Source organism: Lathyrus oleraceus, chromosome 4, assembly GCF_024323335.1.
Source record: "Lathyrus oleraceus cultivar Zhongwan6 chromosome 4, CAAS_Psat_ZW6_1.0, whole genome shotgun sequence".
NCBI lineage: Eukaryota > Viridiplantae > Streptophyta > Magnoliopsida > Fabales > Fabaceae > Lathyrus > Lathyrus oleraceus.
Window position 1 is genome coordinate 232,594,148 of NC_066582.1, and position 11,606 is coordinate 232,605,753.

Here is an 11,606-nt window from a genome sequence, read left to right on the forward strand (position 1 = left end):
TCATCATCAGAGTCTTCAGATTCAGAGTCATCAGTGTCTGCAGTTTCTGCTTGAAGGGCTTTGGTTCTGTCTGACTTCCGTCTTTCAGGTCTGGACTTCAGCGCCACTGACTTGTTCCTTTTCTGAGGCTCATCCTCCTCTAGTTCTATCTCATGGCTTCTGAGAGAACTAACAAGTTCTTCAAGGCTGATATTGTTCAGATCCTTTGATAACTTCAGAGCAGTAACCATTGGTCTCCATTTCTTTGGCAGACTTCTGACAATCTTCTTAACATGATCTGCAGTCGTGTATCCTTTGTCTAGCACTTTAAGACCTGCAATAAGAGTTTGGAATCTGGAAAACATAACTTCTATAGCTTCGTCATCTTCCATCTTGAAGGCTTCATATTTCTGGATCAGCGCCAGAGCCTTCGTCTCCTTGACTTGGGAGTTTCCTTCATGGGTCATCTTCAGAGAGTCAAGTATATCTTTAGCCGTCTCTCTGTTGGTGATCTTTTCGTATTCGTTGTATGATATAGCATTTAGAAGTATTGTTCTGGCCTTGTGATGATTTTTGAACTCACGTTTCTGATCTTCTGACATTTTGCTTCTGGGAACTTCAGCTCCATTTGAGACTGGAGGTTTGTATCCATCTGTGACAATGTCCCAGAGGTCAGCATCATAACCCAGAAAGAAACTTTCGATTCTGTCTTTCCAGTAATCAAATTTTTCTCCATCAAAAACAGGAGGTTTAGCATTGTAAGAATCTCTTTCATTTGAGTGAGCCATTTGTTTTTCTCGCACTGGATCTCTCTACACGGTTAAGTGTTTGATTTGAAAATCAATAACAGAGCCGGAGCTCTGATACCAATTGAAGGTGAGAAAAAACAAGAAAGGGGGGGTTTGAATTGTTTGAAAAATAAGCGCTTTTCCAAAAAGAAAATCACACAAAGATTTTATACTGGTTCGCTTATAACACAAAGCTACTCCAGTCCACCCGGCCAAGGTGATTTTGCCTTCAACAAGGACTTAATCCACTAATCTTGAAAGATTACAAACAACCCCTAAGAGAGAAGAAAATCTCTTAGTCCTCTCAAGTCTACAGACTACAAAGAGTCACTTGAGGAAATCAAACAAATAAAAGATACAAGATATGTAATCTAGAGTGCTTCTAGGAAAGCAAGTATTACAAATTTAAGAACAGATTTTTCACTTAATAAGCAAAAGCTTAGTGAAATTCTTTGAGAGCAAAGATGATTTTCTTGAGCGTGAAATAATTCAGTATAGTTTTGGCTAGTTGATTTCTTACTTCCTGAAAGTTGATTTCTTCTCTATTTATATAGGAGTTGAAGTAGTGTTGAAATAGAGTTGAAGTAGAGTTAAATCTGCTGGATAATGAGATGTAATTACGCCATTCCATAAATAGCTTCTGCAGGAGACTTTTTCTTTTAGAAGTGACTACTTACCACAAGTAGTATCTTCTCTCTTGGAAGAGGAGATTAACGTCTCTTTCTAATTGAGGAAATCCATTTGCAGAACTTTAACTTGGCTTAAACGTTACTTCATCATGATTAACAAATCTGATTAGAGTCTTCATGTATCTGGAGAATCTTGGGATCTGGCTTCTGATGATATTTCTTGAGAGTTCAGATAGCGCTGATAAATTCCAGAGTTTACAGAAGGCATTTGTTCAGAGTCAGAGCTTCTAGACTTTACTTCATGTTCAGATGCTTCTGATACTTTGCAGTTTTGTCCAGAGTCAGAGCTTCTAGACTTTACTTCATGTTCAGATGCTTCTGATACTTTGCAGTTTTGTCCAGAGTCAGAGCTTCTTGAAACGAGATTCCACTTTAGATGCTTCTGATACTTGATAATTTGTATCTGATCTTGTTGTGCATCTGATGACATCATAAGATTTATTTCTTCTTTCTTTAGAACCCTGCACACTTAGAAACTTTTCGTTAGGGTGCCATTTTTGGTTTCATCCTTTGTTATCATCAAAATCAAGGAATCTGTTGTAGAACAATTTTTGTTCTTACATCCTAGGCCAACTATGGCAAGTGACTTTATGCCTTTTTCAACCAATTTCATAATGCCCATGCCCGGTCAAGAATAACCTTTTGGAATGCCAACGTCAATGATGGAAGACTTAAATACAAATGCTTCGACATTTGCTGACAATACAACAACTGTATATTCATCGATATTGGCATCAGGATCGGCTATAGGTAACCATGGTTGTACCATGAAACACTAATTAGGGATGTGATTCGGTTCCCAAGTGATGGCGACTTTCACTATAAATTTCGTTATGGAAATAAGATAGAAAATGGAAGAAAGTAACCATGATATGGTTAATTTGCTAACCTGACATATGGGTACTATATTTAACCCATTGATTCAAAATACTAATCATAGTTATTAACAGTTGGAAAATCAAATGACTCAAATTTCTGATTTCTTCGGCTTGCCTCAGGCTCAAGTTCGACCAATAGTCCAACCCCAGGTAGTTGGGCCGATTCAAAATAAGGGAATACCCCTTAAAGAAAACACAGTTAATTAGGGACAACAATTTGTGCCCCAAGTAGTCGAATAAGGAAGGCCTAAAGAAGTTAATCGCCCACCAGTATTAATGGTTAATTGAAACTAGGACACTAACCAAGTGGTCTAAAGAATCCGGTAAGAAAACTTGTTAGTAAAGAATAATCTGGAAGCCATAATCGAAAGAATAATTGCGTAAAATGGTATGAACTTAGGCCTACAGAGGCCAAATTATACATCACTATTGTCGGAGTATGTGTTACAGATGGAACTCTCAAAGGGTTGGAAAGTCCCTAAGTTCACCAAATTTGTTAGTGATATTAACGAATTTACAGTCGAACACATCGCTCGATATTTTACTAAATCAAGGGACATAGAAAATAACGAGAATTTAAGGATGAGATATTTCCCTAGTTCTCTTACAAAGAATGCATTTACATGGTTTACAATGCTCCTTACTCATTCCATAAATGAATGGACTTGTCTAGAATGATTCTTCCATGAACAATTCTATATGGGGCAGTTTAAAATCAGCCTAAAAGAATTGTCGACTTTGAAGCAAAAGTTTGTTGAATCAATTGATGATTATCTAAATAGGTTCTGACTTTTGAAAGCAAGGTGCTTCACCTAGGTGCCTGAGCACGAACTAGTCAAGATGGAGGATGGGGGATTAGATTATTCCATGATAAAGAAATTAGATACACAATATCTAAGCGATATGACCCAACTAGTAGGTCGAGAAAACTAGAGTGACAATAACCATGGGTCAGGTGTAGAATATCATCATGTCAAAGAGAGTGAGGTCGACTTGGCTAAGTTAAAGCCAAGACCCCCCATATGTATGTAAGCTTCTTAAGCCATCAAATGGGAAGAATCCTGCTGAGCCCGAAAAAGGGTGAAAATATCCCCAAGAAAACCTATACTTTCGATGTGACCAAATATGATGAGATCTTCGATCTGTTGGTTGCAGACGGATAAATCTTAGTGCCCCAGGGTCCAAAAGTGTCATCGTTAGAACAATGAAATAAAAGAGGTCTCTGCAAATATCACAATTTTTTTAGGCATAAAACTTCACAATGTTTTCTTTTCAGGGATCTTGTCCAAAATGCTCTAAATGACGGGAGGTTGAAGTTTGCTAGCAAGACTAAGGCACCGATGAAGATTGATTTTGATCCGTTGCAGGTCGGGGAAGTCCGTTATGTATAATCTATGGAGATCAACATGGTCGGAGTTACTAAATATTTCGATAGATAGGCTGAAGAGGAGAATGTTGAAAGCAGCGAAAATCAGATACAATCTATCTACCCCGAGACTAAGGAAGGTTTGGTCAAATTCCTTCATCGTTTCCAGGCTAAAGATTCAGAGGTGATGTTCTTCCCATGATGCAGTGCAGTCTTCGACAAAACAACTGCTAAGGAGGTAGAGAGTTCTCGACAGGGTCAACAAAAAGGAAAATGGAAGAATAAAAAACCTCGGTTCAAATTTGAAAAAAGGGGAATCCCCCAGAGGAGTCAATAGTTCCCGAATCATCATAAGAATAAGCCCAACACCTATGTTCCGACATTTAACGCTCCCTAGGGGAAGTGGTTTAACTTGCAGACAAAGACGAATCTGACCACCAGAAATGGAAGAATTTTTTAGATGGGTAGGGGTTCCTCATTGACTTATTGAGAGAAATTTTAGGTGTCGGAGAAACGTTTCTATGGGCCCAGCAATTACAAGGGGAAAAACCATGTGTCGAGAACCCAATGGAGGAGGTTTTAAAGGAAGAAGAAGGAAGAAAGGGAGGTTGTTGAGTCAAGTAGCAACAAACCATATCAAAATCAAGTGGATGATCAAGTTAAGAAACCATTAGGAAGGAAATTATTTTCACCGAAGGAAATCAAGGCGAAAGGGAAAGCGAATGAGGAGACGCCACTCAAGGACGGTAAGATGGAAATTGTTAATTTTGATTCAGGGTCAGAGGGTTACATCGATGTTATATGTAATGTAGTTTCATTACTTCCAAGGGAATAGGATTGTGTCACAGAGGTGACGAAACCAATGGACTGTGACATAGAGGAGATGGCGAAGCACAAACCTATGTGCTACTTTGTGATGAACAATGACTGCATCGAGGAACAAAATGTGTTTTTTGAGAGACTATGTGAGGGGATGAAAAATCACTTGAAACTCCTATTCATAAGGGCCAAACTAGAGAATACCACAACGAATAAGATTTTGATTAATGGAGGGGTTGCAGTCAATTTGATGCCCCATTTCTTGCTAAGAAAAATAGGAAAGTATGATACTGATATGAGGCCACACAACATGGAGTTATCGAATTATGAAGGTAAAATGAGACATACTTTGGGCGTGATCCAGTTTAACGTGATTGTCGGATCAGTAACTAGGCCCACCGTGTTCATGGTGATATCATCAAAGTCAAGTTATAATTTACTCTTGGGTCGGGAATGGATCCGTGGCGTATGAGTTATACCATCATCACTCCATAAGAGGGTTGTAATATGGAGGAATGATGGAATTTTAGAAAACACAGAGCTTGATCAGGGCTATTTCATGGTAGAGGTAAATCACATTGATTGAAGGAATTTTGACAAAACCTTAGCCAATATTGTATATTGCACTCCAGCAAGGTTTGCATACATGCCTTTAGAGGAGGAATTTTATTCTCTCAGGCTTAATAAAACCCATCGGTTTATGTGGGATATGGAAATTATGGGTGAGAGAAGCTATGACACCATCTGAACAACAGGTTGGGGTGATGAATTCGACGATGATGTTTGAGTTCGACGCTTTGGAGCGAATTTCAGCTTATGTAGCCGGGAATAGATTAAAAGAGGCATTGGAAGCTAAATTACAACATATGGTTGTAGAAGCTAGTGAAGAAGAAATATTTGACGTGAGGCAAATAATAAGTATTGAACCAAAGCCGCCCGACGAGCCGCATTCAACAGGCATGGAAAACGGTGGCGCGGAAGGCCAGAGGCTCGACTGCATCTATGACGAGGAGCCTCTGGGTTTTGAGAAGGATCTCGTAGCATCAATAACAAAGATGCAGCCCCAGAATCCACTAGAGGAAGTCGACTTGGGTAATGGAACTAATAAGAGGTCGACGTACATCAACGCCAATATCGGCCCGAGTTTGAGAATAAAGGTAATTAATTTACTTCAAGAATTTAAGGATTGTTTTTCTTGGGATTATATTTAAATGCTTGGTTTAAGAAAAGATTTGGTGGAACTAAAGCTACTTATAAAGCCTGGAAAAAAGTCGATCAAGTAATTGCCAAGACAGTTTGCACCAGAGGTTATGTCAAAAATAAAAGAGGAGGTCGAAAGACGCTTGGGAAACAAATTCATAAGGGAAACAAGGCATGTCGAATGGCTTGCAACTATTGTTCCACTAATAAAGAAAAACTGGACATTGAGGGTTTACAAATATTTCAGAGATCTAAATGCTGCAACCTCAAATGACGAATACCCAATGTCATTCGCATAAATGTTGGTCGACTCAGCATCAAGTTTAGACTATCTTAGTATGCTTGATGGTTACTTTGGTTATAACCAAATATTTATTCCAGATGAAGATGTATTGAAGATAGCGTTTCAATGTCCATGAGCCTTAGGCACATATGAATAGGTCGTGATTCCATTTGGCTTAAAGAATGTTGGGGAAACATACCACAGGGTAATGAATTCGATTTTCCATGACTATATCAAAACTTTTATGCAAATATATATTGATGATATAGTCATTAAGTCCATATCGGGAAGTGGTCATCTTGGCCACCTTCGACAATCATTTGAAAGAATGAGAAAATATTGACTAAAAATGAACCTTCTTAAGTGCACTTCTTGTGTACAGGCTAGAGATTTTCTTGGTTTTATTTTCCACAAGAAGGGAATCGAGATAAACAAAAATAAAAATAAATCCATCATGGACGAGACTTCCTTCGACCAAGAAAGAGCTCCATTCTTTATTGGGGAAGATCAATTTTTTGAGGAGGTTTATTTTGAACCTTAGTGGCAAGACTCAAGCGTTCTCGTCGTTACTTCGCCTAAAAAATGAGGATTTCACATGGAAACAAAAATATTAAAAGGTGTTTGACGACATAAAGGATTATTTGATGCACCCTTCAATATTGTCTCTACCTGTTAGAAGTAAGTGCATGAGGTTGTATATTTCTGTCTCAGACTCTATCATAGGAAGTATGTTAGCACAAGAGGACGGTAAGGGCACCAAATAGGCCATTTATTACCTCAGTAGAGTCTTGAATGACGCAGAAACTAGGTAAAGTCTAATAGAAATGATGTGCATTTGCTTGTATTTCTTCTGTATGAAGTTAAAACAGTATATAAAACCCATTGATGTTTATGTTTGTTCACATTCCAATATCATTAATCATATGTTGTCTAAGCCAATTTTGCATAGTCGAATTGGAAAATGGGCGCTTACCCTGATGAAATATTCCCTGACATATATGCCTTTAAAGGCAATGAAGGGGCAGGTGGTCGCCAAATTTATGGTAGATCATACGATGGTCGAGACGACTCAAAGTTATTTGGAATTGGAACTTTGGAGATCGTACCTCGACTGTTCTAGCCGTAAAAATGGAACTGGCATTGGAATATTAGTAACTTCTCCTAATAAGATTTCGACGAAGTCTAAATACATAATTGAAGGATCTTGTTAGAATTACGAGGCCGAATACGAAGCTTTGATAGCTAGCCTTGAATTTTTGTTGGATTTATGGGCAAGAATAGTTGAAGTTAGAGGAGACTCTGAGTTGGTTGTTAAGAAAATTAACAAAAGAGTACAAGTGTATTAAGGAAATTTTAATAATGTACTTTGTTATAGTGAACCAACTTATTAAGCATTTTTATTTTGTTAACATTCAACATGTCCTTCGACTTGAAAATCAAGAAGCAAATGATATGGCTCAGATTGCCTCAGGATATAGAGTATCGAAAGGAAAGTTAGAGGAATTAATTGAGGTGTGAGAAAGAGTAAAAGCGACAAGGTTATCTCCATCGGATTTGTCAATGACAAAATTGGGATCTATAGATCCTAAGAAGTTTGAGATTTTTTCCATTGAATGTTTAACAGATACTGACTGGGGAAAGCCAATATTAAAATTTCTAGAAAATCCGACAGGGTTGACTGATCGAAAGTCAAGTACAGGTCTTTAAGCTATGTTATCATATGGAACAAATTGTTCAAAAAGACATCTGAACGTATCTTGCTAAAATGTTTTAGTGAAGGTGAGGCATACCTGGCAGTATCGAATGTCCATAGTGGAACGTGTGGCGCCCATCAATCGATTTATTTTGACAAGGTGTGTATTAGCCGACAATGTTAAAGGATTGTATTGAATTCGCTAAGGGGTGTCAGGAATGTCAAATACATGCAGGAATTCAACATGTTCCTGCAAGCGAGTTACATGCAATTGTAAATCCATGGCCATTTAGAGGTCGGGCTTTGGATTTTGTTGGAGAGATTCGAACTGCATCATCTAAAAGTCAGATGTATATCTTAGTGGTTATTAATTACTTTACTAAGTGGATAAAAGCATTTCCCTTAGTCAATGTCGACCAAGATGCAATAATAGATTTTATCCAAAAGAATATTATTTCTAGATTCATAATTTCTGAGACCATTACGATTGATCAAGGGTCGATGTTTATTGGCCGAAAGATGTTAGAATTTTCTTCTGAATTGGGAATCAATTTGTTAACGGTCACACCTTATTATGCCCAGGCGAATGGTAGGTCGAAGCATCCAATATGGTCATAATTGGTATAATTATGAAACACATGGGAAAGAAGCCAAAGAATTGGCATAAAACTTTGGACCAAGTCTTATGGGCATCTTAAACATCCCTAAAGGAAGCAACGAATACTACTCCTTTTCGACTAACCTATGTACATGATGTTGTTTTACCTGTCGAGATATATCTATAATCGACCAGGATTCAAAGATAAAATGAGATATCATTTTAACATTATTGGAATATGATGTTAGATGAATTGGTCAATTTGGATGGGGAAAGACTAGTTGCCTTGGACGTTTTGATAAGACAAAAAGAACGAGTATCTAGGGCCTACAATAAAAAGGTTAAGGTTAAAACATTCTCGATTGGGGATTGTGTATGGAAAGTTAGCTTGAATATGGATCAAAAAGATAAGTCTTTAGCAAAATGCTTCCCTCGTTTGGAATGTCATTTTTTAGTCAATCAAGTATTCTCCAACAATGCTTATGAAATCTAAGAGTTAGCACTTGACCATCGATTCCTGAGAGTAAATGGTAAGTATTTGAAAAAGATATAGACATATGCTACATGAAATTCGAATTGCAATAGAATAATTTGCATAAAGACGAAATGCCAAAATGGTATTCAAAAGGTGCCAAAATGGCAAGTCATTACAAAGCAGCACAAAATAAAGATAGAATCTAAAGTACACATTTAAGTGGGAAATTTAGATTTGATGTCTTCGAGCTTGGTCTTGGAGAATGCAAGTCTTGTGTTCCGACAATCTCTAGATTCTTCTAAGGAATTTACTTCAGTTCCCAGTCGGAGAGCAGCTTCACCATTTTCGACACCTTTGGTCGCCTCTTAATCAATGATCTCTCTAGTGGGAAGCATTTTGTCCCATTCGAGCTCAGCCTTTTTCTTTTCCAAGCCTTCAATTTCTTTAGTCAATTCAGCAATCCGGGCATGACGACTTGAGATCTGATCATCAAATAAGGCCTTCTTATCTAGGTATTCTTGAAGTTTATTTTCAAGCTTGTTGACCTCCTTTTCATAAACACCTCTTAAGTCCCACGCTACAACCATAGCTTCTCATGTTTCCTGGAGTCGGGCATTATAGGTATTTTTGAGGTTGATATCTCGAAAAACTTGATCGATATAAGCTTTGAACTCAAACAAGAATTGGACCATAAAATCTGGGACACTCTGCTTGTTATGTTCAACAAATAACTTATGAATATCACTACCAAGTTGTGCATCCTTTTCGAGGGCATTGAAGAGGTAAGTTTCGAAAATGTATGCTTTCAATTGTTGCATTAAAAGGTTTATCGAGCCTTTGTTTGCGTCAGCTAACAAAACATCATAAGATCTTGTGTCGGTCGAGATCCTATGTAGTTTTTGAAGTCTTCTCAAGGCCTCTGCAGGATTCTTTCGTTTGATGGATATGATTTCTTCTTGGCTCAATGAAGTGTTGGATGACGACTCTTGAATGGTGGGTTGAGCCTAGTTTCCTTCGATAATGGAAGGTTGGATTTTTTTGTTGAAATGGTGTTGACATTTGGAATGGTCTATTCTTCACCCATTTATTCATAACTCTTTGCCATTTTTGGATCACCCTGGGATAAGTTATCATGAACATAAGCTAGGGTGTCATAAAATTATTCATTTCGCTGAGGAGATGGTGGGTTGGTGTCAGCTTCTGCATCAGGATTCATCTTAATAGAAGCACCAACATCTTTACGAATTGGTTTGTTCTCTGGATGAATAGACGAAATACTGGAATCAATAAAATTTGACCAGTCGATGTTAAAGTAAGTTCTAATGGAAGTTGAATGTTGGATACTTGTCAGTTTGTTCACCGCATCATTGTCTAACTGTGGTGGTCCCTAAAGAAGAGAAATTAAGAAATGTTTAGTCTGAGTTAAAATAATGAGAAATCATTGTTGGGTCATCTCAGGTAAAGCAATACCACATGTTCTTTCATTTATTTTTCTTCGATTGAGAGGTCTTTTGGTTGTTCTTCATGTGCTTTGTCGTCGGGATTAGCCAAATCTTTACCTTCTTTATCAGAAGACCAGCAGTCGAGGTTGTTGTCTTTTTAGAGGGATTGCTTTTTGGGGTTGTGATATTTTTACGCTTGGTTTGGGATAAGGCTTTGGTTTTGGGTTCAAAAAGATTTGAGTTTTCTCGCTATCCTTCGAACTTTCGTCCTCAGCCAAGTTCTATGTCATTTCTGGCGTAGCCTGAAAAGATGTTTGGTTAGTTTTCATTGAATCATCAAAACCATAAGAAAGTCAAATTCCTACCTGTGTCGAAGCAGTCTTGGTGGATTTCTTTTTTTTCTTGGGTTTTTTGGTGGAGGCGGAATCTGGTCCCATTTTTTATTCTGAAATGAAGACGGTGTATGAGAAATCAACTCAAAATTAGCCTACTTTCAAGATAAAAGAAACTTACCTTTTCTTTTAAAGTTCTTCTTCTTTCTTGACCTCAGGTGCATTGGATGGACCTTCAAACTTGTCTCGTCTTTTGTTTCCTATTTCACCTACAAAGGGAACGTGTATGAGGTCGAAAGGATAAAGAAAAGTGAAGTATGAAAATAATAATTGATTGATATGTACCTACTTTCTCCTTCGGTTTTTCTTGCAAGTTGGAGAAGGTGTTTGATAGTCTCTTTCGAAAATTTTCTTCAGATGAACTATTTTTAAAGTATTTCGGACACCAATTGTCAAACTCCACTGTGGAGTAAAAGGAAGGTTAGAATTGGAAGGTGGGAAGCTTGAGAGATTGTTGACGAACGAACACCATGAAACTCTATACTCTTGAGTGGAAAACCTCATTTTCGACCAACAAATGTCGTATTCCCAATATAGAGAGACATTGGCAATATTTGACTGAAACCAAATTGCCTAGCCACTAAATTGGGCTGATAGAAAAGGGATTTCAACATTGCAGCAGCAGAGGGAGTCCCTCCAGGAAACCTGTTTCGAAACCAGGTCAGGCCAACACACCCATCTACAAAAGGGGCCATGGTCGAAACGAATTTGATGATTCGAGGAAGAAGTTAATATACTTCATAAGGGTTATTTTTGAAGGAGTATCATGTGGGTTGGTTAGTGCAAGTGTAGTGTCTTCGATGCTCCTATAGTCATCCTCCTCCATCAAAGCTTTCGACATGATTATCTGGAGCTTTGGTTTGAATGTGGCATTCAACCAGTTGTAAAAGCCATAAAGGGGCCAAAGAGAAGGCATTTCTTGGTTGTTTTTATGAGGTGTTTCAACTTGTAAGAAGCACTACCTACTGATTGGTATAAGTTGGATAAAAGTAACTTACTAAGAG